We start from the raw sequence: 5,513 nt of genomic DNA on the forward strand, positions 1-5,513 counted from the left end.
ATTTTAGAAAATAGCTCAAAATAAGATCTGTGGGAAACGTACCTGTTAGATAAATGCACGTTTTGTTCAGCCAGATAATATCCACATGTCTACCCTACTTTCATAATTTTCTAATCATAAATCTATCGATTAGATTTATGATAGACTTTTAAAGCTACAAGAACATAAGGAGGACTTTTACAAAAAAGTAAGAGATCTTTGTCCAGAAGGATAGGCAAATGGACTTCATCTTCAAGTCAAGGTAAGACCGCCATTTTATTGAAAATGGGATCTTACTAAGAGAGAACAATTAAATATTTAAATGATAAAATTACAGTTTTTGGGTATCCTTTTGTTGAACTGTCTGTTTAAAATGTATTGAAGCATCAGACTAAAAAAGTTTTTGAAAATAATATTATATTTTGATTTAGGTCAAAATATAATATTTGTAAACCTGAAGAGTCAGTGCCTCACCATCCATGAACATCACTGCACGTCACTGCAGAAGCTTATAGACATCTACGTTTTTTGTGCCCCACCACTTTTGTACATGTAAAAACGCCACTGCTCTCGTCCATCGAAAACATGTTTCGTGCGGTACTGGAGCTATCAGCCATTGGAGTGTTGCTTGTGGAAGACATTCTCAAGCAACCGTTTCGCCTCTCATGCACTGATTCGCTAGCTGTACAGCCAATCAGAGTGATTTCTTTGTCCGACTACCTGTGGCTGATTCAACATGTTGAATCGGCCGTGCGTCGGCCATGAAAGGCCAAATAAGGCGTATCACGGCCGACGGTGCAGGACACCCCAAATTGAGTTTGGGCGACAGGGCACGCTTGTCGTCGGACTAACGAAAACGGCCGATTTCGGTCTGGTGTGTCAGGGCCTTTAACCCCATGACGTTTCACACAGAGGTCAAGGAATAGACGATAGGTTTAGACGATAGGAGCTGATTGTTGGACTATTCGACTGCAACCCTTGTGTTTTTGAGAGCTTATGACAGTTTATGTGAGAGGACATTGTACTGGTTGTGAGAGAGCATACTTTAAAAGGAAGTCAGGTTGATCCAACAGGAAGCCTGCTTAAATATTCTTTCCTTGACTGGTTTACAGCCTTGAAAACAAAGCCTGAAGCTGCTCAGAGCACTGCTAGCTACATTTGAGCTGCAATAAGAACTTTTGGTAACACTTTATATTAAGGTACACAAATTCACCATCAACTAGTTGATAATTAACATGCATATTAGCAGTATATTGGCTATTTATTAGTCATTATAGAAAAAATATTAATGCCTTATTCTACATGACCAGATTATACAAGTAATAGGCCATTAGTTGAGTTTTTCCTCAATAACCCTCTAATTAGTGCTTATTTATTGCAAGTAAGGAAGTTGTTGTACATGAGTTTTGGTCTTAATATGCTCTGCTCAATATGGGCTCAATAAGACAGTAGTACCTAATTTTGAGTTACTTAGACTTAATTAACACTTATAGTGTCATGTCTTGTTACATAAGAATAGATCATATTTGATCTAAAAAATATCTATTTGTGATCATACTGTGTGACCTGCTTGTATGTACTTACAAAATAGGTGTACTGTTCTCTCTATGTGTTGTCCTGTCTCAGTGTGAACATAGATTTAACAGCTAGCCAAACTCTTTTGAGAGCCAGTGAATGAGCAGCCATGCTCCTTTATTGATTTCCAGTCTACTGACATTCAAACGGAGTGAAACTATAAAAAAAGAAGATACAAGGCACTTAATGATCTCATACATGCAAGTGTAACATACACAGATTAACACATAGGACTGCTAAGTGTAAACAAGGTAAATATAGCTAATGCTAGCAGTGCAATAAGCATGTATACAGGCTAGGATGGCTAGCGTGTATGCTAGCGTGAATGCTAACGCATTTGAACGCAGTTTAAACATCTCCAAATGTCATCACATAAACACAATACATGTTACTAATCCTCACAGCCAGTGTTAGGCTTACATTTATAATCATTGCTTTCTGACGGACTTGACCCTTTTACTCTTCGGGTTGCATAGAAAAAATTAGTAGCAGTCTACTACCGGTGTCCGTCAAACAAAAAACGTAGAGCTAATCAGGAACTGAGAATTTAGTCCAACTTCCTTTTCAATCAAACTCACTTCCTTTTCAATCATACTCTTTCACACACATAACTATTCTTATGCACACACCCTATCATTCTGTTTGATACACATACCTATAGTCATTCACATTAACTAGGTCTCTTATATAAGCTATTATTTGGCCTTTCATTCACTGCTATTCTGTTTTACATATATGACTATTGTTATTAACATGAAATACTATTCCCTCTTACATAGGTTATTATTCTGTCTTACATACATTGTTTACCGATTACACACATACTACTATCCTCTTTCACATACACTATTATAATGTTCTATTAGATTATAGTTGTTTGTGAAAGACGATAGTGGTGTGTGTACGAGAGTATGATGGTGCGTTTAAGAGATGTTGTGTGTGTGAGAGAATAGTTATTTATGTATGATAGTATGATAGTAAATGAAGGAAGGAATGACAGTACATTAAAGACGGTATGATGCCGTGTGTGAAAGAGTCTGGTGGTGTACATGTGAGATTCTGATATTGTTTGTAAAACCAAGTATGAGTTGTGAGCTAGACGGCCTCTCATACTCTCCCAACCTCTCTCTCTACTTCTCTGCACTGAGCCAGTTGCTCAAAACAGACAGGCCTGTTTACAGTTGTCAGCGAAATGCCGCTCTTCTGTCTTCATAACAGTCACAGCATGAGACTGAAGTTCCCACCAGGGTCAAAATAATGCGCTGTGATGTGCAGTCGACACGTTGGATGCGATCCAAATTATCTCACACAGTCCCTCGTCCTCCACAATGTTAATTGTCCTGCAAGCTGTAGCCACCGCCACCCATTTAGCTATCGCTGCTATCTTGACAGCCCTAATAATCAGTGAAGGAAATTGTGCGAATAGCATTTAGTGAGTTTTAGGTTGAGATTAAGGACAAAAAAAAAAGTTGAACAAACAATGTAACAGCAAATATATGTTGATGTAGCCTAAGGCATAGTTAATATGGAAGAACAAGGGTGAACACACACACCATTGACATTTTTATCACAAAGTTATCTAAACATCATATGTCCTTAGTGAACTTTATTCACAACAAGTAAACTTAATCCAACTAGAAGAAATTAAATGCATGCCGCCACGAGTACATGTGAAATGTTTTCCAAAAATCACAGATGCTTATAAGTAAATGAAAACAAGCAAGAACACTGTTTTACATCTCCACAGATTCCTCATTCAGACAAGATGAGAAATGAAGAGGAGAACATGGAAGGACTCTCCATCTCTCCTTCATTCTCAGACCCATCAGATCACATTACTGTCCTTGACCAGACTCTTGCATATCTCGACGATCTTGGTCCGATTCAACCATGAGCGAGGACAGCATGGGAGAGACTTGGTGTTTCGACAGTGATTCAGACATCTCAGATATGATCACACAATTTGATCAGAATCTGAATCTGAACAAGGTGATATCTGCAGTATGCCACAGCTACTTGTTTCCACAAGATCTGGAGACAGAGGAGGATGATTTTGAGGAGACTGACAAGCCTCTGCATTACACTGATTCTGCCAAGACCCTGGAGGTCCCTGAGCCCCCCAACACATTGGAGGTCCCATAGCCTGCCAGCACACTTGAGGTCCCTGGGCCCCCCAGCACACTGGAGGTCCCAGAGCCCCCCCAACACACTGGAGGTCTCTTAGCCTTCTAACACACTGGAGGTCCCTGTGCCCCCCAGCACACTGGAGGTCCCTGAGCCCCCCCCAACACACTGGAGGTCCCTGTGCCCCCCAGCACACTGGAGGTCCCAGAGCCCCCCAACACACTGGAGGTCCCAGAGCCCCCCAACACACTGGAGGTCCCAGAGCCCCCCAACACACTGGAGGTCCCTGAGCCTGCCAACACACTGGAGGTCCCTGTGCCCCTCAGCACAATGGAGGTCCCTGTGCCCCCCAGCACAATGGAGGTCCCTGTGCCCCCCAGCACACTGGAGGTCCCTGAGCCCGCTAACACAATGTAGGTCCCTGAGCCTGCCAACACACTGGAGGTCCCTGAGCCTGCCAACACACTGGAGGTCCCTGAGCCTGCCAACACACTGGAGGTCCCTGAGCCTGCCAACACACTGGAGGTCCCTGAGCCTGCCAACACACTGGAGGTCCCTGAGCCTGCCAACACACTGGAGGTCCCTGAGCCAGCCAACACACTGGAGGTCCCTGAGTCGACTTCTCCCGCTTCTTCTGCAGTATCTTCTCAAAGGTAGGTATTCACTTACATTGTAATCAGTCAGACAAGTTAAACAGTACACAAGAATAGAGTGGAACCGACCGGACCAGACAGGATTTCAAATGTTATCAATGTTGAACTTCTCTTCTGCTTGCTTCGCTTCCTTTTCTTTCTCTACTGATTTTTTAAATTTTTAGATTGAGAAAGAGAACATCAGACAGCCTGCTTTTTGGAAGAGACTGGTGTGCTGCACTTGCCTTGACAAGTGAATAAATGGATTAGGACCAGCTTCAGCCACTGGCCTGACAACAACTTTTCTTTTGTTTTAAATGTAATGTCAATAAATGCTAAACAATATACATTGCACTGTGTTTTAAAGTCATTCAGGGACAGTTTCCTTTGAGTGTGTGTTTGAGGACCGTGTTAAAAGGAAACCCAGGGCCACTGGCCGCTGATGTAATAAGACAAGACAGGAACTTTCACTATTTGTGTGCAGTATGATGCCCCTGTGGGTTCATCTTGAGAGGCTGTGGCTGTGCTTCATCCAGCCACCTTGATTGCAGTAACTCAGGGCACCTGGGTCTGGTGCCCTGCAGCTACTTAAAGCCTCTCTGCTCCTCTCTGTCTTCCCTCTGCTTTCCCCTACAGGCACCTGGTTCTGGTTGAGTATGTTATGAGTTCTCAGTTGCTTCACTTTGTGCACTTCAACACTCTCACACATGTCCATGCAATCCTCACCCTGCATTTACACTACTGATACCACTGAAATCCACACCTCATGCTTCATTTGTTTTGCACTTAATTAATTTGGCTAATTTGAATTACTTGCTTTAATAAACATATTTTGTTAAACTGTTGATATGGTGTGTCTCCTCTTTGTTGTGGCCTTTTGAGCCAGGTCATAACAGCAGCTTGAAGCAGGCATTAGTTAACCAACATTGCACACTTCTCCACCTTCATGCCCCTCATAACAACATGTGTGACTTTGACTAAGTTTCTGGTGACAGTATTACTTTGGTGCAGAGGTATTCAGATCTCGTACCTGAGTACCAGAGTGTAGGAATACTCTTTTTCAAGTACAAGTCCTAAAGATACGAAAATAAATGGTGTGTCTGTGTGTGTGTGTGTGTGTGTGTGTGTGTGTGTGTGTGTGTGTGTGTGTGTGTGTGTGTGTGTGTGTGTGTGTGTGTGTGTGTGTGTGTGTGCCACAGACAG

General features: G+C 42.3%; 1 protein-coding gene across 1 annotated transcript in view; it reads left to right on the forward strand.

Moving 5' to 3' along the window:
- The window catches only part of ptpn9a (protein tyrosine phosphatase non-receptor type 9a), a 411,924-nt gene that overhangs the window by 322,872 nt on the left and 83,539 nt on the right, over window positions 1–5,513 (forward strand). The gene's annotated exons all lie outside the window — the stretch shown is intronic.

The sequence above is a fragment of the Notothenia coriiceps genome, unplaced genomic scaffold (genome assembly GCF_000735185.1).
Source record: "Notothenia coriiceps isolate Sejong01 unplaced genomic scaffold, NC01 NC01_scaffold00037244, whole genome shotgun sequence".
In the NCBI taxonomy this organism is placed as follows: Eukaryota; Metazoa; Chordata; class Actinopteri; order Perciformes; family Nototheniidae; genus Notothenia; species Notothenia coriiceps.